This window comes from Schistocerca nitens, chromosome 9 (genome assembly GCF_023898315.1).
Source record: "Schistocerca nitens isolate TAMUIC-IGC-003100 chromosome 9, iqSchNite1.1, whole genome shotgun sequence".
NCBI classification, from domain to species: Eukaryota; Metazoa; Arthropoda; class Insecta; order Orthoptera; family Acrididae; genus Schistocerca; species Schistocerca nitens.
This window is the reverse complement of record NC_064622.1, coordinates 453309889-453329682: the sequence shown is the minus strand read 5'-3', so window position 1 is coordinate 453329682 and position 19794 is coordinate 453309889. Positions and strand designations below refer to the sequence as shown.

Here is a 19794-nt window from a genome sequence, read left to right as displayed (position 1 = left end):
AGCGGGTCTGCAACTACCAGAAGACTTCAATGGCAGTCTACTAGTACTTGTTCCGAAACAACACTCACACGACGACATCAATCATTTTCGACCAATCTCCCTCCTGAATTCCGACTATAAGATTGTGGCCCGCGTGTTTGCCCATAGAATTAAAAACGTCCTAGGTACGATAATCCATCACAGCCAGTCAGCAGCAGTACCTGGACGTAATATCTTCAAAAGTCTTGCGGATTACAGGGAGATCATCTCGTTCAGTGCAATTACACGGTCGACTGCAGCAATTCTTGCTTTAGACCAATGTAAGGCTTTTGACCGGGTTTCACACCGTTATCTGTTCCAAATTATGAAACATCTTGGATTCGGTGACGACTTCATTACAGTGCTTCGCAATATATACACCGCTGCCACTTCTAAGGTCATTGTTAATGGTCAGTTCACCCGACCGATTCCTATTGAAAGATCAGTAAGACAAGGATGCCCCATGTCTATGCCTCTCTACGTCATAGCAATTGAGCCACTTCTCCGGATGCTCCATTCCAAACTTCAGGGCTTAACCGTCTACTCATACAACATAAAATGTATTGCCTATGCGGACGACGTGAGTGCTGTAATACGGTCGGAACGGGAGCTACGGGAGATCGCTGACAGTATCACTGAATACGAACGAGCATCAGGCTCCAAATTAAATTATAGGAAGACCAGATTATTGCCGATTGGGGGAGGCTTTCCGACAGTACTTGTCCCTATAGGTTGTGCGAGACTGTCAAACTGCTAGGTATAAAAATGAGCAGTTGCCCTATAAGAACAACGGCAGTCAATTGGAAAGAACTCTTGGCCATCACGAAAGCCTGCCTTCAACAAAATAAAGGCAGAGAACAGAAGCTGCTTCAACGAGTTCAATTCATCAATACCAAGATTCTTTCCAAAATCTGGTATGTTGGGCAGGTTCTCCCGGTGGTAGACACTATTGCCAGGGGCATCATGTCGGCAGTTGGATGGTATGTTTGGAGGGGTGAGATATTCAAGGTGGGAATCAACGTCGTCACTCTCCCTCCGGAGGAAGGGGGCCTGGGTCTAATAGATGTCCCAACGAAATGCAAGGCTCTCCTCGTACGTAATACACTGCAGCTGTGCCACAAATACCCCGACAGCGCACTTCGTATGGCCATAAGGACATATAAACCATACAACATGCTAATACCAATAAACCTGGGGGAAGTGCACTATAAGGCGAATCATATCAGGATGTTTCTCTTAGAAGCCAGCTACCTGAAGTCGAAATCGAGTGCTCCATTAAGTGATCTAACATCTGCTCAACTATATCGTCTGATGAACGAAACTGGAAGAGCCAACCGCATGGTGACGAAGTACCCCTCTACGGTTTGGACTAGAATCTGGACAAACATCAATAACAGTGTTCTAGGCACTGACGTCCGATCCACTTGGTATAAAATTGTCAATCAGACAATACCAACTAGAGAGCGACTCTATAAAATACACCTGTCGGTTTCAGACAAGTGTCGAGACTGTAATGTCATCGACACCTTACAACACCGTTGTGCCTGTGGTGAGAACGGCCATATATTGAACTGGTGTCGTAGGACCATGGCATTGATCTACAGGACAACACCGCAGAACATCTCTCTAACATCGATTCTCCAACCGGATGGAACTTACTATCCGGTAACCAAAAAGAACACGTGGACATGGTTGGCAGCGCACCCACTGCACTACATCATTAATGCCCACGAAGACCGGACATACATGGGCTACAGAGTATACCTAGCCACACAGGCTAAGTTACTGATGAGGGACCCCAAATATAAGCGAAAGTTTGCCAATTATATCGCGGCATTACAACTAGTGACGATATGACACACATACTATGGAGGGACTTCTAAGAGGATGCTAGACGAACAGATGGATCAACGAACAGGTGTTCAGTTTTTACAACCCAAGGGCACTATTATTGTACTTGTACTTTTTTTTTTCTTGCTTACATTAGGACTTCGTTTTTATACTATCCTCGATAGTCGAGTGAAAGTTTTCAGTTTGTGGCTCACGTTGTGAATGTCACTTTTTCCAAAGGAACATTTCCTACCATCACACTTCAGCACACCACAGGACGGTCTGCGGACTTCAGCGACGTCTGCCCTCACATCTGCGAGAAGACAACCCGGGCGAAAAAGAAAGGATCACTTAACGACCGAGGCCAAGCTTTAATGCTTGGGGTAAAAAAGTGAAGGCATATTGATTTCGAGAAGACGAGTTTTGAGGATTGGGTGTCAGCTGAGTCAGTGCCACCTTGTTGGAGGACGAGCAGGGGAATGTTTACAAGGACAATACTCTTCTTTTCTATACAGAAGAAGTCTCTTTATTTCGTCATGAATAAAACCATTACGCAGGGGAATGATTTAAAGGAAAACAAATTTCTTTTCTTTACAGAAGAAGTAAATTTATTTCATCGTGAAGCAGAAAAATTTCTTTCAATGGCGATGAAGCCAGGCCGAGAAGGCAACTTCTGGCGAGTGTAAAGATGGGTTGAAGGGGAGGAAGGAGACCAAAAAAAAAAATAAAATAAAAAATAAAAAAAAAAATAAAAAAAAAAGTGGCGCAATTGGTTAGCGCACGGTACTTATAAGGCAGTAGCCGTGAGAAAGCCGGGGTTGTGAGTTCGAGCCTCACCTGGGGCATACTTTTATTTCGTAGCAGCTGTCTCTGACAGCATCAGGAGGCTACATTTCAGATGTATCAGCTATGTCAGCAAGATTAATGTGCATTATAGGCGCTAGTTGCGTCTTCCTCGGTAGAATAGTGGTTAGTATCCCCGCCTGTCACGCGGGAGACCGGGGTCCGATTCCCCGCCGGGGAAGCACAGTAGATTTTTAATTATTGCACTATCAGTCACCGAACTTAGTGTAGACCGTTTACAGCTACTTGCAACAAGTGTCTCCCACACAGACAGCTGCCTGCATCGCATCGTCGGTAGTATAGTGGTTAGTATCCCCGCCTGTCACGCGGGAGACCGGGGTTCGATTCCTCGCCGGGGAGGCACAGTAGATTTTTTAATTATTGCACTATCAGTCGCCGAACTTAGTGTAGACCGTTTACAGCTACTTGCAACAAGTGTCTCCCACACAGACAGCTGCCTGCATCCCGTCCTCGGTAGTATAGTGGTTAGTATCCCCGCCTGTCACGCGGGAGACCGGGGTTCGATTCCCCGCCGGGGCGACGCGATTTTTATCTCACAAACCTGCTCGAGTGTTGCGCGTGTGGGGCGGAAGAGCATTAACTTTGCCATTAACTTGCTGCAAAATCTTAAAAAGTGATGCATCTTAGGAAGTAGTTCTCGCATTCTTCACACTTCAGAATTACGGGGTTTGCTTTTGAGGCTGAATCAATGCCCCCAGCCGACTCTCTAGGCGTAATAATCGAGCTCGACACAATCAGGAAAAGAAATAATTTTAGCAGAGCGTGGTTTCGATCCACGGACCTTTGGGTTATGGGCCCAGCACGCTTCCACTGCGCCACTCTGCTGTGTGGGCGTATACTGGCTCTTCGTCACATCACGTGGGACTTTGCTCTACTGACGCTACGCTGACGTTTGCACGCAGCGATATTTACCACGATCGCCTCGACATGCAGCTGCGAGATGCACAGGAGTAACAAAGCACTGCACGATGCGGCGACATACGAAATCCACTGCCCAGCTACGCGTTGGCAACTAACAAAATGCCGACCCTGCCAGGATTCGAACCTGGAATCTTCTGATCCGTAGTCAGACGCGTTATCCGTTGCGCCACAGGGCCAGTGGCAGCATTTCTCGCTACGAGACAAGTGCAATTCTCTAAGAAACGTGTTCTCCAGGGCTCATCAAGCTCCCAAGGAAGGCACCACTCGTCCAGCTGCGTGGTCGCGGTGCGCCTGCAGAGCTTGGAGCTTGCCACACATCTGCGCTCGCTGTTCGACAGGTAGCACGAGGCAAGGCGCGCGTTTTTCTGCATTTTTTCGATGACGAGAGGCGGTTGATGTGCATGTAAGCGTAGCATATCAAACACGAATAGCACGAAGCATTCGTACTTAGGTGCCAAAGCCGCAGTATGGCCGCAGGTGGCGATCATATGTTTTTGTAGCCACCACTGGTTTGCAGCAAAGCGAATATGGCTAACTGAGAGCGTTTTGCTGTAGCCCCAGTGGACAGTCTGCCTTCAGCGGCCGTGGCGAGCGGACGCGCGGCGTGTTTACGTCCTCGCTGCTGCTGGCTGTGTGCTGTTTACCGGTGCGTAGACGCTGTTCTCGCGGCCACAATAACGTGTTGTTGTGTGACAATGTTTAGAACCGGAACATGAACGACATAACGCGCAAAGACACGTTGAAATTTGTCTTCGATCACACCTATGCACGACCGAAATCTTTTGAGATAGAATTATGGATTGAGGAAAGTCTGAAACGATCCTTTGACGATATCATCGGCGTACACCTGTCGATCGTTAGTAGCGTTGTCTACATCAAGTTTAAAACCGCTGCTATTTGCGAACAGATTTTGCAGTCATGTAGTGGTAAGCTTAAATTTAAGCACCGTGATGGGAACGTCGGAGAGGTTAAGGTTTTGCATGCTGGATTTGGTCTTCGAACTCTTCGAATTTTTGAGTTACCATTTGAAGTACCCTCGGCTGACATCGACGCGGTGCTCAAAAATTATGGTAAAGTTGTTAGCAATGTTGCCGAAAAATGGGCGACGTTTAAGGTTCCTGTCCTGAACGGTGTTCGGCAGGTTAAAATGGAACTGCAGAGGCACATACCATCTTACGTTACTATTTGTGGATACAGGGCGATCGTAATATATGACGGTCAACCGCGTACCTGCTCTGGGTGCGTTGCCACGGATCACGTTCGTGCTCAATGTATCCAACGAAGGGTGACGCAGTTGCCACCAGGAGACACTCTGCCAGCTAATACGATGACTTCCCTACCGCTGACATATGTGGCGGCAGCCCGCACGAACATGGCCAACGTGGAACATTCAGTTGTGGACACAATTTCCAACGCCTTGGACGCCGACCGAGTGACGCCAACGGAAACTTCCACCACAGAGGACATCACTGATGTAACCCCTGAGGTTCCAACGGAAACTAACGAGCCAGTGGGTACGAATTTGGCCAACCTTTCCTGTGATGTACAATCCCAAGGAAACGTCAACGATTCGGACACTGGCAATAAACAGATGCCTGTATCAGCGCCAACGGCAGGATTCACTGGTGGGCAAGTTAGCGTTTCATCTCCAGAGGCTGACGAAAATGGAAGGCGAGGCAATTCACCGAAGACACATAAGAAAAGGAGGATTGCCCACAAGAATGTCGAGCAAACTGCACCAAGTTTGCGTGAGAAAGGTCTGCAGATTGCCCGCGACCTTACCGATGCCCTACATGGACACCCTGATGAGAAGCAACAGAGTGGCACCAGCGATGTGGCAGACACCACGAAGCCCCAGTCGGAGGTCGAAGACCACGCTCTCGCTGAACGGGAAAAGACTACACGACGGGTCCTCAGGGATAGCTCCACACACCTCCGTCTGGCTGAGATAGCCTCACACACCACGAGGGACTCAGTTCATGTTGGCGACTGGGCAGATGACGTAGACGGCATGTCAGTGGACACTGAAACGAATAAGGTCGGCTCGGCGGAAGGTGCTTCCTCAGCTGTGAGGGATGAAGAACTCAAAAGTACAGGACCTGCTTCAACAACTCCGACAGGGGACGCTGATTACTTTTCTGATACTTATTAATGGTTCCCACCGACGTCTCCCTTCCATACTTGGATTGAGACTTCGCACCACTGGCTGGCAATGCCTCCTCCGTTTCAGGACTACAAGTTAGCCACGTTAAATATCAACAAAATTACCTCGACTCAGAAGCTGTACAGTCTTCGCGACTACCTTTACAGCTGTGACGCGGATATTGTGATGCTGCAGGAGGTGGACGACAACCTTTACCTTGACATTCCTGGCTGCGAAGTGGTAAAAAACACCACTCCGGATAGCTCCTCCGGTACGGCTTTCCTAATCAAAGAGGGAGTGACCATCTCTGACGTCATTGGAGAACGGGAGAGGCATTTCGTGTCTAATTCACTGTATACGATTTATAAACATCTACGCCCCTTCTGGTAATCAAAATAGAGTGCGCAGAGCCCAGTTCTTTGCTACTGACCTGTTATATCTGTTACGACGGAATCCAGAAGACGTGGTACTTGGGGGTGACTTCAACTGCGTTTTAAAGCCTAAAGATCAAAGGCCGAATTTTAATGGTTGTCCTACTCTCGCAGAAACAGTGCGTCAGCTCGAACTGGAGGACACATGGGAAATACTACATGGGGACCAAAGCTGCTTTACATATTACACCGCACAAACTGCCAGCCGCATCGATCGGATCTATGTGGGGAAAACTCTGAGAGGGCAAATATCGGCAACGGAAACGTGGCCAATATATTTCTCAGACCACTTGGCCTACCACTGTACCATTCGTATGACCCGACAGAAAACGTTCCGTGGCAAAACAGGATGGAAATTACATGTAGACATCCTCCGAGAGCAAGGGCTACGAGAACAGTTGCAGGAGGTCTGGGAATCGAGTCTACACAGACAGGCTACTTTTCCGTCTGTCACGATGTGGTGGTGCCACTATACGAAGCCTCGACTTATTAGGTGCTTGAAGGCCTATAGCTACGCCAGGAGCCGCTTGCAAAAGGAGACCTTTGAATTTTACTTTAGATGCCTACGTGATTTATACTCCGAAACGTCTGTCACGCACGAAAACATCGTACAAATTAAAAGGATTAAGGCAAAGTTGTTACTACTGAAACGGAAACAAATGGAAAGTCCCAAAATCCGCTCTAGAGACACCAACAGTACTTCCGATGAACATCCATCCTCGTTCCACCTCGGCAGAGAGAAACGACGAGCACGACAACAACTGATCAGTAAATTGAAAACGGAAGATGGCGGCTTCTTGACGACTCAGCTGGAAATAAAGGATTATATCACTGACTATTACCGGAGACTCTATATGGCAGACCCGACAGACGATGAGATCATCTCCGCCATGCAAGATCTTCTAACAGCGAAACTAGCCGAGGCTGACAGGGAGTCACTGATGAGCGAAGTCACTGCGGATGAAATTCAGATGGCCTTGAGGAAGGCTCAGCCTAATAAATCCCCTGGCGCGGATGGACTTCCCATTGAATTTTATAAGGAATACTGGCATCTACTGGAAAATTGTTTTGTGCATATATGTAACGAAATTAGAGCGGGTCTGCAACTACCAGAAGACTTCAATGGCAGTCTACTAGTACTTGTTCCGAAACAACACTCACACGACGACATCAATCATTTTCGACCAATCTCCCTCCTGAATTCCGACTATAAGATTGTGGCCCGCGTGTTTGCCCATAGAATTAAAAACGTCCTAGGTACGATAATCCATCACAGCCAGTCAGCAGCAGTACCTGGACGTAATATCTTCAAAAGTCTTGCGGATTACAGGGAGATCATCTCGTTCAGTGCAATTACACGGTCGACTGCAGCAATTCTTGCTTTAGACCAATGTAAGGCTTTTGACCGGGTTTCACACCGTTATCTGTTCCAAATTATGAAACATCTTGGATTCGGTGACGACTTCATTACAGTGCTTCGCAATATATACACCGCTGCCACTTCTAAGGTCATTGTTAATGGTCAGTTCACCCGACCGATTCCTATTGAAAGATCAGTAAGACAAGGATGCCCCATGTCTATGCCTCTCTACGTCATAGCAATTGAGCCACTTCTCCGGATGCTCCATTCCAAACTTCAGGGCTTAACCGTCTACTCATACAACATAAAATGTATTGCCTATGCGGACGACGTGAGTGCTGTAATACGGTCGGAACGGGAGCTACGGGAGATCGCTGACAGTATCACTGAATACGAACGAGCATCAGGCTCCAAATTAAATTATAGGAAGACCAGATTATTGCCGATTGGGGGAGGCTTTCCGACAGTACTTGTCCCTATAGGTTGTGCGAGACTGTCAAACTGCTAGGTATAAAAATGAGCAGTTGCCCTATAAGAACAACGGCAGTCAATTGGAAAGAACTCTTGGCCATCACGAAAGCCTGCCTTCAACAAAATAAAGGCAGAGAACAGAAGCTGCTTCAACGAGTTCAATTCATCAATACCAAGATTCTTTCCAAAATCTGGTATGTTGGGCAGGTTCTCCCGGTGGTAGACACTATTGCCAGGGGCATCATGTCGGCAGTTGGATGGTATGTTTGGAGGGGTGAGATATTCAAGGTGGGAATCAACGTCGTCACTCTCCCTCCGGAGGAAGGGGGCCTGGGTCTAATAGATGTCCCAACGAAATGCAAGGCTCTCCTCGTACGTAATACACTGCAGCTGTGCCACAAATACCCCGACAGCGCACTTCGTATGGCCATAAGGACATATAAACCATACAACATGCTAATACCAATAAACCTGGGGGAAGTGCACTATAAGGCGAATCATATCAGGATGTTTCTCTTAGAAGCCAGCTACCTGAAGTCGAAATCGAGTGCTCCATTAAGTGATCTAACATCTGCTCAACTATATCGTCTGATGAACGAAACTGGAAGAGCCAACCGCATGGTGACGAAGTACCCCTCTACGGTTTGGACTAGAATCTGGACAAACATCAATAACAGTGTTCTAGGCACTGACGTCCGATCCACTTGGTATAAAATTGTCAATCAGACAATACCAACTAGAGAGCGACTCTATAAAATACACCTGTCGGTTTCAGACAAGTGTCGAGACTGTAATGTCATCGACACCTTACAACACCGTTGTGCCTGTGGTGAGAACGGCCATATATTGAACTGGTGTCGTAGGACCATGGCATTGATCTACAGGACAACACCGCAGAACATCTCTCTAACATCGATTCTCCAACCGGATGGAACTTACTATCCGGTAACCAAAAAGAACACGTGGACATGGTTGGCAGCGCACCCACTGCACTACATCATTAATGCCCACGAAGACCGGACATACATGGGCTACAGAGTATACCTAGCCACACAGGCTAAGTTACTGATGAGGGACCCCAAATATAAGCGAAAGTTTGCCAATTATATCGCGGCATTACAACTAGTGACGATATGACACACATACTATGGAGGGACTTCTAAGAGGATGCTAGACGAACAGATGGATCAACGAACAGGTGTTCAGTTTTTACAACCCAAGGGCACTATTATTGTACTTGTACTTTTTTTTTTCTTGCTTACATTAGGACTTCGTTTTTATACTATCCTCGATAGTCGAGTGAAAGTTTTCAGTTTGTGGCTCACGTTGTGAATGTCACTTTTTCCGAAGGAACATTTCCTACCATCACACTTCAGCACACCACAGGACGGTCTGCGGACTTCAGCGACGTCTGCCCTCACATCTGCGAGAAGACAACCCGGGCGAAAAAGAAAGGATCACTTAACGACCGAGGCCAAGCTTTAATGCTTGGGGTAAAAAAGTGAAGGCATATTGATTTCGAGAAGACGAGTTTTGAGGATTGGGTGTCAGCTGAGTCAGTGCCACCTTGTTGGAGGACGAGCAGGGGAATGTTTACAAGGACAATACTCTTCTTTTCTATACAGAAGAAGTCTCTTTATTTCGTCATGAATAAAACCATTACGCAGGGGAATGATTTAAAGGAAAACAAATTTCTTTTCTTTACAGAAGAAGTAAATTTATTTCATCGTGAAGCAGAAAAATTTCTTTCAATGGCGATGAAGCCAGGCCGAGAAGGCAACTTCTGGCGAGTGTAAAGATGGGTTGAAGGGGAGGAAGGAGACCAAAAAAAAAAATAAAATAAAAAATAAAAAAAAAAATAAAAAAAAAAGTGGCGCAATTGGTTAGCGCACGGTACTTATAAGGCAGTAGCCGTGAGAAAGCCGGGGTTGTGAGTTCGAGCCTCACCTGGGGCATACTTTTATTTCGTAGCAGCTGTCTCTGACAGCATCAGGAGGCTACATTTCAGATGTATCAGCTATGTCAGCAAGATTAATGTGCATTATAGGCGCTAGTTGCGTCTTCCTCGGTAGAATAGTGGTTAGTATCCCCGCCTGTCACGCGGGAGACCGGGGTCCGATTCCCCGCCGGGGAAGCACAGTAGATTTTTAATTATTGCACTATCAGTCACCGAACTTAGTGTAGACCGTTTACAGCTACTTGCAACAAGTGTCTCCCACACAGACAGCTGCCTGCATCGCATCGTCGGTAGTATAGTGGTTAGTATCCCCGCCTGTCACGCGGGAGACCGGGGTTCGATTCCTCGCCGGGGAGGCACAGTAGATTTTTAATTATTGCACTATCAGTCGCCGAACTTAGTGTAGACCGTTTACAGCTACTTGCAACAAGTGTCTCCCACACAGACAGCTGCCTGCATCCCGTCCTCGGTAGTATAGTGGTTAGTATCCACGCGGGAGACCGGGGTTCGATTCCCCGCCGGGGCGACGCGATTTTTATCTCACAAACCTGCTCGAGTGTTGCGCGTGTGGGGCGGAAGAGCATTAACTTTGCCATTAACTTGCTGCAAAATCTTAAAAAGTGATGCATCTTAGGAAGTAGTTCTCGCATTCTTCACACTTCAGAATTACGGGGTTTGCTTTTGAGGCTGAATCAATGCCCCCAGCCGACTCTCTAGGCGTAATAATCGAGCTCGACACAATCAGGAAAAGAAATAATTTTAGCAGAGCGTGGTTTCGATCCACGGACCTTTGGGTTATGGGCCCAGCACGCTTCCACTGCGCCACTCTGCTGTGTGGGTGTATACTGGCTCTTCGTCACATCACTTGGGACACTTGGGCAGTGTTGTCTGCGTCGCTTTCACACGCCTACATTTGATTGCGTAACATCTCCTACAGCTCTCAGCTTGACTGGTCTCGACTTTGCTCGACTGACGCTACGCTGACGCTTGCACGCAGCGATATTTACCACGATCGCCTCGACATGCAGCTGCGAGATGCACAGGAGTAACAAAGCACTGCACGATGCGGCGACATACGAAATCCACTGCCCAGCTACGCGTTGGCAACTAACAAAATGCCGACCCTGCCAGGATTCGAACCTGGAATCTTCTGATCCGTAGTCAGACGCGTTATCCGTTGCGCCACAGGGCCAGTGGCAGCATTTCTCGCTACGAGACAAGTGCAATTCGCTAAGAAACGTGTTCTCCAGGGCTCATCAAGCTCCCAAGGAAGGCACCACTCGTCCAGCTGCGTGGTCGCGGTGCGCCTGCAGAGCTTGGAGCTTGCCACACATCTGCGCTCGCTGTTCGACAGGTAGCACGAGGCAAGGCGCGCGTTTTTCTGCATTTTTTCGATGACGAGAGGCGGTTGATGTGCATGTAAGCGTAGCATATCAAACACGAATAGCACGAAGCATTCGTACTTAGGTGCCAAAGTCGCAGTATGGCCGCAGGTGGCGATCATATGTTTTTGTAGCCACCACTGGTTTGCAGCAAAGCGAATATGGCTAACTGAGAGCGTTTCGCTGTAGCCCCAGTGGCGCAATTGGTTAGCGCACGGTACTTATAAGGCAGTAGCCGTGAGCAATGCCGGGGTTGTGAGTTCGAGCCTCACCTGGGGCATACTTTTATTTCGTAGCAGCTGTCTCTGACAGCATCGGGAGGCTACATTTCAGATGTATCAGCTATGTCAGCAAGATTAATGTGCATTATAGGCGCTAGTTGCGTCTTCCTCGGTAGTATAGTGGTTAGTATCCCCGCCTGTCACGCGGGAGACCGGGGTTCGATTCCCCGCCGGGGAGGCACACTAGATTTTTAATTATTGCACTATCAGTCGCCGAACTTAGTGTAGACCGTTTACAGCTACTTGCAACAAGTGTCTCCCACACAGACAGCTGCCTGCATCCCGTCCTCGGTAGTATAGTGGTTAGTATCCCCGCCTGTCACGCGGGAGACCGGGGTTCGATTCCCCGCCGGGGAGACGCGATTTTTATCTCACAAACCTGCTCGAGTGTTGCGCGTGTGGGGCGGAAGAGCATTAACTTTGCCATTGACTTGCTGCAAAATCTTAAAAAATGATGCATCATAGGAAGTAGTTCTCGCATTCTTCACACTTCAGAATTACGGGGTTTGCTTTTGAGGCTGAATCAATGCCCCCAGCCGACTCTCTAGGCGTAATAATCGTGCTCGACACAATCAGGAAAAGAAATAATTTTAGCAGAGCGTGGTTTCGATCCACGGACCTCTGGGTTATGGGCCCAGCACGCTTCCACTGCGCCACTCTGCTGTGTGGGTGTATACTGGCTCTTCGTCACATCACTTGGGACACTTGGGCAGTGTTGTCTGCGTCGCTTTCACGCGCCTACATTTGATTGCGTAACATCTCCTACAGCTCTCAGCTTGACTTGTCTCGACTTTGCTCGACTGACGCTACGCTGACGCTTGCACGCAGCGATATTTACCACGATCGCCTCGACATGCAGCTGCGAGATGCACAGGAGTAACAAAGCACTGCACGATGCGGCGACATACGAAATCCACTGCCCAGCTACGCGTTGGCAACTAACAAAATGCCGACCCTGCCAGGATTCGAACCTGGAATCTTCTGATCCGTAGTCAGACGCGTTATCCGTTGCGCCACAGGGCCAGTGGCAGCATTTCTCGCTACGAGACAAGTGCAATTCGCTAAGAAACGTGTTCTCCAGGGCTCATCAAGCTCCCAAGGAAGGCACCACTCGTCCAGCTGCGTGGTCGCGGTGCGCCTGCAGAGCTTGGAGCTTGCCACACATCTGCGCTCGCTGTTCGACAGGTAGCACGAGGCAAGGCGCGCGTTTTTCTGCATTTTTTCGATGACGAGAGGCGGTTGATGTGCATGTAAGCGTAGCATATCAAACACGAATAGCACGAAGCATTCGTACTTAGGTGCCAAAGTCGCAGTATGGCCGCAGGTGGCGATCATATGTTTTTGTAGCCACCACTGGTTTGCAGCAAAGCGAATATGGCTAACTGAGAGCGTTTCGCTGTAGCCCCAGTGGCGCAATTGGTTAGCGCACGGTACTTATAAGGCAGTAGCCGTGAGCAATGCCGGGGTTGTGAGTTCGAGCCTCACCTGGGGCATACTTTTATTTCGTAGCAGCTGTCTCTGACAGCATCGGGAGGCTACATTTCAGATGTATCAGCTATGTCAGCAAGATTAATGTGCATTATAGGCGCTAGTTGCGTCTTCCTCGGTAGTATAGTGGTTAGTATCCCCGCCTGTCACGCGGGAGACCGGGGTTCGATTCCCCGCCGGGGAGGCACACTAGATTTTTAATTATTGCACTATCAGTCGCCGAACTTAGTGTAGACCGTTTACAGCTACTTGCAACAAGTGTCTCCCACACAGACAGCTGCCTGCATCCCGTCCTCGGTAGTATAGTGGTTAGTATCCCCGCCTGTCACGCGGGAGACCGGGGTTCGATTCCCCGCCGGGGAGACGCGATTTTTATCTCACAAACCTGCTCGAGTGTTGCGCGTGTGGGGCGGAAGAGCATTAACTTTGCCATTGACTTGCTGCAAAATCTTAAAAAATGATGCATCATAGGAAGTAGTTCTCGCATTCTTCACACTTCAGAATTACGGGGTTTGCTTTTGAGGCTGAATCAATGCCCCCAGCCGACTCTCTAGGCGTAATAATCGTGCTCGACACAATCAGGAAAAGAAATAATTTTAGCAGAGCGTGGTTTCGATCCACGGACCTCTGGGTTATGGGCCCAGCACGCTTCCACTGCGCCACTCTGCTGTGTGGGTGTATACTGGCTCTTCGTCACATCACTTGGGACACTTGGGCAGTGTTGTCTGCGTCGCTTTCACGCGCCTACATTTGATTGCGTAACATCTCCTACAGCTCTCAGCTTGACTTGTCTCGACTTTGCTCGACTGACGCTACGCTGACGCTTGCACGCAGCGATATTTACCACGATCGCCTCGACATGCAGCTGCGAGATGCACAGGAGTAACAAAGCACTGCACGATGCGGCGACATACGAAATCCACTGCCCAGCTACGCGTTGGCAACTAACAAAATGCCGACCCTGCCAGGATTCGAACCTGGAATCTTCTGATCCGTAGTCAGACGCGTTATCCGTTGCGCCACAGGGCCAGTGGCAGCATTTCTCGCTACGAGACAAGTGCAATTCGCTAAGAAACGTGTTCTCCAGGGCTCATCAAGCTCCCAAGGAAGGCACCACTCGTCCAGCTGCGTGGTCGCGGTGCGCCTGCAGAGCTTGGAGCTTGCCACACATCTGCGCTCGCTGTTCGACAGGTAGCACGAGGCAAGGCGCGCGTTTTTCTGCATTTTTTCGATGACGAGAGGCGGTTGATGTGCATGTAAGCGTAGCATATCAAACACGAATAGCACGAAGCATTCGTACTTAGGTGCCAAAGTCGCAGTATGGCCGCAGGTGGCGATCATATGTTTTTGTAGCCACCACTGGTTTGCAGCAAAGCGAATATGGCTAACTGAGAGCGTTTCGCTGTAGCCCCAGTGGCGCAATTGGTTAGCGCACGGTACTTATAAGGCAGTAGCCGTGAGCAATGCCGGGGTTGTGAGTTCGAGCCTCACCTGGGGCATACTTTTATTTCGTAGCAGCTGTCTCTGACAGCATCGGGAGGCTACATTTCAGATGTATCAGCTATGTCAGCAAGATTAATGTGCATTATAGGCGCTAGTTGCGTCTTCCTCGGTAGTATAGTGGTTAGTATCCCCGCCTGTCACGCGGGAGACCGGGGTTCGATTCCCCGCCGGGGAGGCACACTAGATTTTTAATTATTGCACTATCAGTCGCCGAACTTAGTGTAGACCGTTTACAGCTACTTGCAACAAGTGTCTCCCACACAGACAGCTGCCTGCATCCCGTCCTCGGTAGTATAGTGGTTAGTATCCCCGCCTGTCACGCGGGAGACCGGGGTTCGATTCCCCGCCGGGGAGACGCGATTTTTATCTCACAAACCTGCTCGAGTGTTGCGCGTGTGGGGCGGAAGAGCATTAACTTTGCCATTGACTTGCTGCAAAATCTTAAAAAATGATGCATCATAGGAAGTAGTTCTCGCATTCTTCACACTTCAGAATTACGGGGTTTGCTTTTGAGGCTGAATCAATGCCCCCAGCCGACTCTCTAGGCGTAATAATCGTGCTCGACACAATCAGGAAAAGAAATAATTTTAGCAGAGCGTGGTTTCGATCCACGGACCTCTGGGTTATGGGCCCAGCACGCTTCCACTGCGCCACTCTGCTGTGTGGGTGTATACTGGCTCTTCGTCACATCACTTGGGACACTTGGGCAGTGTTGTCTGCGTCGCTTTCACGCGCCTACATTTGATTGCGTAACATCTCCTACAGCTCTCAGCTTGACTTGTCTCGACTTTGCTCGACTGACGCTACGCTGACGCTTGCACGCAGCGATATTTACCACGATCGCCTCGACATGCAGCTGCGAGATGCACAGGAGTAACAAAGCACTGCACGATGCGGCGACATACGAAATCCACTGCCCAGCTACGCGTTGGCAACTAACAAAATGCCGACCCTGCCAGGATTCGAACCTGGAATCTTCTGATCCGTAGTCAGACGCGTTATCCGTTGCGCCACAGGGCCAGTGGCAGCATTTCTCGCTACGAGACAAGTGCAATTCGCTAAGAAACGTGTTCTCCAGGGCTCATCAAGCTCCCAAGGAAGGCACCACTCGTCCAGCTGCGTGGTCGCGGTGCGCCTGCAGAGCTTGGAGCTTGCCACACATCTGCGCTCGCTGTTCGACAGGTAGCACGAGGCAAGGCGCGCGTTTTTCTGCATTTTTTCGATGACGAGAGGCGGTTGATGTGCATGTAAGCGTAGCATATCAAACACGAATAGCACGAAGCATTCGTACTTAGGTGCCAAAGTCGCAGTATGGCCGCAGGTGGCGATCATATGTTTTTGTAGCCACCACTGGTTTGCAGCAAAGCGAATATGGCTAACTGAGAGCGTTTCGCTGTAGCCCCAGTGGCGCAATTGGTTAGCGCACGGTACTTATAAGGCAGTAGCCGTGAGCAATGCCGGGGTTGTGAGTTCGAGCCTCACCTGGGGCATACTTTTATTTCGTAGCAGCTGTCTCTGACAGCATCGGGAGGCTACATTTCAGATGTATCAGCTATGTCAGCAAGATTAATGTGCATTATAGGCGCTAGTTGCGTCTTCCTCGGTAGTATAGTGGTTAGTATCCCCGCCTGTCACGCGGGAGACCGGGGTTCGATTCCCCGCCGGGGAGGCACACTAGATTTTTAATTATTGCACTATCAGTCGCCGAACTTAGTGTAGACCGTTTACAGCTACTTGCAACAAGTGTCTCCCACACAGACAGCTGCCTGCATCCCGTCCTCGGTAGTATAGTGGTTAGTATCCCCGCCTGTCACGCGGGAGACCGGGGTTCGATTCCCCGCCGGGGAGACGCGATTTTTATCTCACAAACCTGCTCGAGTGTTGCGCGTGTGGGGCGGAAGAGCATTAACTTTGCCATTGACTTGCTGCAAAATCTTAAAAAATGATGCATCATAGGAAGTAGTTCTCGCATTCTTCACACTTCAGAATTACGGGGTTTGCTTTTGAGGCTGAATCAATGCCCCCAGCCGACTCTCTAGGCGTAATAATCGTGCTCGACACAATCAGGAAAAGAAATAATTTTAGCAGAGCGTGGTTTCGATCCACGGACCTCTGGGTTATGGGCCCAGCACGCTTCCACTGCGCCACTCTGCTGTGTGGGTGTATACTGGCTCTTCGTCACATCACTTGGGACACTTGGGCAGTGTTGTCTGCGTCGCTTTCACGCGCCTACATTTGATTGCGTAACATCTCCTACAGCTCTCAGCTTGACTTGTCTCGACTTTGCTCGACTGACGCTACGCTGACGCTTGCACGCAGCGATATTTACCACGATCGCCTCGACATGCAGCTGCGAGATGCACAGGAGTAACAAAGCACTGCACGATGCGGCGACATACGAAATCCACTGCCCAGCTACGCGTTGGCAACTAACAAAATGCCGACCCTGCCAGGATTCGAACCTGGAATCTTCTGATCCGTAGTCAGACGCGTTATCCGTTGCGCCACAGGGCCAGTGGCAGCATTTCTCGCTACGAGACAAGTGCAATTCGCTAAGAAACGTGTTCTCCAGGGCTCATCAAGCTCCCAAGGAAGGCACCACTCGTCCAGCTGCGTGGTCGCGGTGCGCCTGCAGAGCTTGGAGCTTGCCACACATCTGCGCTCGCTGTTCGACAGGTAGCACGAGGCAAGGCGCGCGTTTTTCTGCATTTTTTCGATGACGAGAGGCGGTTGATGTGCATGTAAGCGTAGCATATCAAACACGAATAGCACGAAGCATTCGTACTTAGGTGCCAAAGTCGCAGTATGGCCGCAGGTGGCGATCATATGTTTTTGTAGCCACCACTGGTTTGCAGCAAAGCGAATATGGCTAACTGAGAGCGTTTCGCTGTAGCCCCAGTGGCGCAATTGGTTAGCGCACGGTACTTATAAGGCAGTAGCCGTGAGCAATGCCGGGGTTGTGAGTTCGAGCCTCACCTGGGGCATACTTTTATTTCGTAGCAGCTGTCTCTGACAGCATCGGGAGGCTACATTTCAGATGTATCAGCTATGTCAGCAAGATTAATGTGCATTATAGGCGCTAGTTGCGTCTTCCTCGGTAGTATAGTGGTTAGTATCCCCGCCTGTCACGCGGGAGACCGGGGTTCGATTCCCCGCCGGGGAGGCACACTAGATTTTTAATTATTGCACTATCAGTCGCCGAACTTAGTGTAGACCGTTTACAGCTACTTGCAACAAGTGTCTCCCACACAGACAGCTGCCTGCATCCCGTCCTCGGTAGTATAGTGGTTAGTATCCCCGCCTGTCACGCGGGAGACCGGGGTTCGATTCCCCGCCGGGGAGACGCGATTTTTATCTCACAAACCTGCTCGAGTGTTGCGCGTGTGGGGCGGAAGAGCATTAACTTTGCCATTGACTTGCTGCAAAATCTTAAAAAATGATGCATCATAGGAAGTAGTTCTCGCATTCTTCACACTTCAGAATTACGGGGTTTGCTTTTGAGGCTGAATCAATGCCCCCAGCCGACTCTCTAGGCGTAATAATCGTGCTCGACACAATCAGGAAAAGAAATAATTTTAGCAGAGCGTGGTTTCGATCCACGGACCTCTGGGTTATGGGCCCAGCACGCTTCCACTGCGCCACTCTGCTGTGTGGGTGTATACTGGCTCTTCGTCACATCACTTGGGACACTTGGGCAGTGTTGTCTGCGTCGCTTTCACGCGCCTACATTTGATTGCGTAACATCTCCTACAGCTCTCAGCTTGACTTGTCTCGACTTTGCTCGACTGACGCTACGCTGACGCTTGCACGCAGCGATATTTACCACGATCGCCTCGACATGCAGCTGCGAGATGCACAGGAGTAACAAAGCACTGCACGATGCGGCGACATACGAAATCCACTGCCCAGCTACGCGTTGGCAACTAACAAAATGCCGACCCTGCCAGGATTCGAACCTGGAATCTTCTGATCCGTAGTCAGACGCGTTATCCGTTGCGCCACAGGGCCAGTGGCAGCATTTCTCGCTACGAGACAAGTGCAATTCGCTAAGAAACGTGTTCTCCAGGGCTCATCAAGCTCCCAAGGAAGGCACCACTCGTCCAGCTGCGTGGTCGCGGTGCGCCTGCAGAGCTTGGAGCTTGCCACACATCTGCGCTCGCTGTTCGACAGGTAGCACGAGGCAAGGCGCGCGTTTTTCTGCATTTTTTCGATGACGAGAGGCGGTTGATGTGCATGTAAGCGTAGCATATCAAACACGAATAGCACGAAGCATTCGTACTTAGGTGCCAAAGTCGCAGTATGGCCGCAGGTGGCGATCATATGTTTTTGTAGCCACCACTGGTTTGCAGCAAAGCGAATATGGCTAACTGAGAGCGTTTCGCTGTAGCCCCAGTGGCGCAATTGGTTAGCGCACGGTACTTATAAGGCAGTAGCCGTGAGCAATGCCGGGGTTGTGAGTTCGAGCCTCACCTGGGGCATACTTTTATTTCGTAGCAGCTGTCTCTGACAGCATCGGGAGGCTACATTTCAGATGTATCAGCTATGTCAGCAAGATTAATGTGCATTATAGGCGCTAGTTGCGTCTTCCTCGGTAGTATAGTGGTTAGTATCCCCGCCTGTCACGCGGGAGACCGGGGTTCGATTCCCCGCCGGGGAGGCACACTAGATTTTTAATTATTGCACTATCAGTCGCCGAACTTAGTGTAGACCGTTTACAGCTACTTGCAACAAGTGTCTCCCACACAGACAGCTGCCTGCATCCCGTCCTCGGTAGTATAGTGGTTAGTATCCCCGCCTGTCACGCGGGAGACCGGGGTTCGATTCCCCGCCGGGGAGACGCGATTTTTATCTCACAAACCTGCTCGAGTGTTGCGCGTGTGGGGCGGAAGAGCATTAACTTTGCCATTGACTTGCTGCAAAATCTTAAAAAATGATGCATCATAGGAAGTAGTTCTCGCATTCTTCACACTTCAGAATTACGGGGTTTGCTTTTGAGGCTGAATCAATGCCCCCAGCCGACTCTCTAGGCGTAATAATCGTGCTCGACACAATCAGGAAAAGAAATAATTTTAGCAGAGCGTGGTTTCGATCCACGGACCTCTGGGTTATGGGCCCAGCACGCTTCCACTGCGCCACTCTGCTGTG

At 49.7% G+C, this 19794-nt stretch overlaps 32 non-coding genes across 32 annotated transcripts; 19 read left to right on the top strand and 13 right to left on the bottom strand.

Moving 5' to 3' along the window:
- Positions 1-3159: 3159 nt before the first annotated feature.
- On the top strand, positions 3160-3231 carry Trnad-guc (transfer RNA aspartic acid (anticodon GUC)). The gene has a single exon. It is a non-coding gene; the product is annotated as a tRNA-Asp (tRNA).
- Positions 3232-3736: 505 nt separating this feature from the next.
- On the bottom strand, positions 3737-3809 carry Trnar-acg (transfer RNA arginine (anticodon ACG)). Its single transcript has one exon. It is a non-coding gene; the product is annotated as a tRNA-Arg (tRNA).
- A 7305-nt stretch (positions 3810-11114) lies between these two features.
- Trnar-acg (transfer RNA arginine (anticodon ACG)) lies at positions 11115-11187 on the bottom strand. The gene has a single exon. It is a non-coding gene; the product is annotated as a tRNA-Arg (tRNA).
- Positions 11188-11565: 378 nt separating this feature from the next.
- Positions 11566-11657, top strand: Trnai-uau (transfer RNA isoleucine (anticodon UAU)). Its single transcript is given in 2 exon segments — positions 11566-11603; positions 11622-11657. It is a non-coding gene; the product is annotated as a tRNA-Ile (tRNA).
- Positions 11658-11764: 107 nt separating this feature from the next.
- On the top strand, positions 11765-11836 carry Trnad-guc (transfer RNA aspartic acid (anticodon GUC)). Its single transcript has one exon. It is a non-coding gene; the product is annotated as a tRNA-Asp (tRNA).
- A 107-nt stretch (positions 11837-11943) lies between these two features.
- Trnad-guc (transfer RNA aspartic acid (anticodon GUC)) lies at positions 11944-12015 on the top strand. The gene has a single exon. It is a non-coding gene; the product is annotated as a tRNA-Asp (tRNA).
- Positions 12016-12249: 234 nt separating this feature from the next.
- Trnam-cau (transfer RNA methionine (anticodon CAU)) lies at positions 12250-12321 on the bottom strand. Its single transcript has one exon. It is a non-coding gene; the product is annotated as a tRNA-Met (tRNA).
- Positions 12322-12608: 287 nt separating this feature from the next.
- On the bottom strand, positions 12609-12681 carry Trnar-acg (transfer RNA arginine (anticodon ACG)). The gene has a single exon. It is a non-coding gene; the product is annotated as a tRNA-Arg (tRNA).
- A 378-nt stretch (positions 12682-13059) lies between these two features.
- On the top strand, positions 13060-13151 carry Trnai-uau (transfer RNA isoleucine (anticodon UAU)). Its single transcript is given in 2 exon segments — positions 13060-13097; positions 13116-13151. It is a non-coding gene; the product is annotated as a tRNA-Ile (tRNA).
- A 107-nt stretch (positions 13152-13258) lies between these two features.
- Positions 13259-13330, top strand: Trnad-guc (transfer RNA aspartic acid (anticodon GUC)). Its single transcript has one exon. It is a non-coding gene; the product is annotated as a tRNA-Asp (tRNA).
- Positions 13331-13437: 107 nt separating this feature from the next.
- On the top strand, positions 13438-13509 carry Trnad-guc (transfer RNA aspartic acid (anticodon GUC)). The gene has a single exon. It is a non-coding gene; the product is annotated as a tRNA-Asp (tRNA).
- Positions 13510-13743: 234 nt separating this feature from the next.
- On the bottom strand, positions 13744-13815 carry Trnam-cau (transfer RNA methionine (anticodon CAU)). Its single transcript has one exon. It is a non-coding gene; the product is annotated as a tRNA-Met (tRNA).
- A 287-nt stretch (positions 13816-14102) lies between these two features.
- Trnar-acg (transfer RNA arginine (anticodon ACG)) lies at positions 14103-14175 on the bottom strand. Its single transcript has one exon. It is a non-coding gene; the product is annotated as a tRNA-Arg (tRNA).
- A 378-nt stretch (positions 14176-14553) lies between these two features.
- On the top strand, positions 14554-14645 carry Trnai-uau (transfer RNA isoleucine (anticodon UAU)). The gene is given in 2 exon segments: positions 14554-14591; positions 14610-14645. It is a non-coding gene; the product is annotated as a tRNA-Ile (tRNA).
- A 107-nt stretch (positions 14646-14752) lies between these two features.
- Positions 14753-14824, top strand: Trnad-guc (transfer RNA aspartic acid (anticodon GUC)). The gene has a single exon. It is a non-coding gene; the product is annotated as a tRNA-Asp (tRNA).
- Positions 14825-14931: 107 nt separating this feature from the next.
- On the top strand, positions 14932-15003 carry Trnad-guc (transfer RNA aspartic acid (anticodon GUC)). Its single transcript has one exon. It is a non-coding gene; the product is annotated as a tRNA-Asp (tRNA).
- A 234-nt stretch (positions 15004-15237) lies between these two features.
- On the bottom strand, positions 15238-15309 carry Trnam-cau (transfer RNA methionine (anticodon CAU)). Its single transcript has one exon. It is a non-coding gene; the product is annotated as a tRNA-Met (tRNA).
- A 287-nt stretch (positions 15310-15596) lies between these two features.
- Positions 15597-15669, bottom strand: Trnar-acg (transfer RNA arginine (anticodon ACG)). The gene has a single exon. It is a non-coding gene; the product is annotated as a tRNA-Arg (tRNA).
- A 378-nt stretch (positions 15670-16047) lies between these two features.
- Positions 16048-16139, top strand: Trnai-uau (transfer RNA isoleucine (anticodon UAU)). Its single transcript is given in 2 exon segments — positions 16048-16085; positions 16104-16139. It is a non-coding gene; the product is annotated as a tRNA-Ile (tRNA).
- A 107-nt stretch (positions 16140-16246) lies between these two features.
- Trnad-guc (transfer RNA aspartic acid (anticodon GUC)) lies at positions 16247-16318 on the top strand. Its single transcript has one exon. It is a non-coding gene; the product is annotated as a tRNA-Asp (tRNA).
- Positions 16319-16425: 107 nt separating this feature from the next.
- On the top strand, positions 16426-16497 carry Trnad-guc (transfer RNA aspartic acid (anticodon GUC)). The gene has a single exon. It is a non-coding gene; the product is annotated as a tRNA-Asp (tRNA).
- A 234-nt stretch (positions 16498-16731) lies between these two features.
- On the bottom strand, positions 16732-16803 carry Trnam-cau (transfer RNA methionine (anticodon CAU)). Its single transcript has one exon. It is a non-coding gene; the product is annotated as a tRNA-Met (tRNA).
- A 287-nt stretch (positions 16804-17090) lies between these two features.
- Positions 17091-17163, bottom strand: Trnar-acg (transfer RNA arginine (anticodon ACG)). The gene has a single exon. It is a non-coding gene; the product is annotated as a tRNA-Arg (tRNA).
- Positions 17164-17541: 378 nt separating this feature from the next.
- Trnai-uau (transfer RNA isoleucine (anticodon UAU)) lies at positions 17542-17633 on the top strand. The gene is given in 2 exon segments: positions 17542-17579; positions 17598-17633. It is a non-coding gene; the product is annotated as a tRNA-Ile (tRNA).
- A 107-nt stretch (positions 17634-17740) lies between these two features.
- On the top strand, positions 17741-17812 carry Trnad-guc (transfer RNA aspartic acid (anticodon GUC)). The gene has a single exon. It is a non-coding gene; the product is annotated as a tRNA-Asp (tRNA).
- Positions 17813-17919: 107 nt separating this feature from the next.
- On the top strand, positions 17920-17991 carry Trnad-guc (transfer RNA aspartic acid (anticodon GUC)). The gene has a single exon. It is a non-coding gene; the product is annotated as a tRNA-Asp (tRNA).
- Positions 17992-18225: 234 nt separating this feature from the next.
- Positions 18226-18297, bottom strand: Trnam-cau (transfer RNA methionine (anticodon CAU)). The gene has a single exon. It is a non-coding gene; the product is annotated as a tRNA-Met (tRNA).
- Positions 18298-18584: 287 nt separating this feature from the next.
- Trnar-acg (transfer RNA arginine (anticodon ACG)) lies at positions 18585-18657 on the bottom strand. The gene has a single exon. It is a non-coding gene; the product is annotated as a tRNA-Arg (tRNA).
- Positions 18658-19035: 378 nt separating this feature from the next.
- On the top strand, positions 19036-19127 carry Trnai-uau (transfer RNA isoleucine (anticodon UAU)). Its single transcript is given in 2 exon segments — positions 19036-19073; positions 19092-19127. It is a non-coding gene; the product is annotated as a tRNA-Ile (tRNA).
- Positions 19128-19234: 107 nt separating this feature from the next.
- Positions 19235-19306, top strand: Trnad-guc (transfer RNA aspartic acid (anticodon GUC)). Its single transcript has one exon. It is a non-coding gene; the product is annotated as a tRNA-Asp (tRNA).
- Positions 19307-19413: 107 nt separating this feature from the next.
- Trnad-guc (transfer RNA aspartic acid (anticodon GUC)) lies at positions 19414-19485 on the top strand. Its single transcript has one exon. It is a non-coding gene; the product is annotated as a tRNA-Asp (tRNA).
- Positions 19486-19719: 234 nt separating this feature from the next.
- Trnam-cau (transfer RNA methionine (anticodon CAU)) lies at positions 19720-19791 on the bottom strand. Its single transcript has one exon. It is a non-coding gene; the product is annotated as a tRNA-Met (tRNA).
- Between the last annotated feature and the right edge of the window lie 3 nt (positions 19792-19794).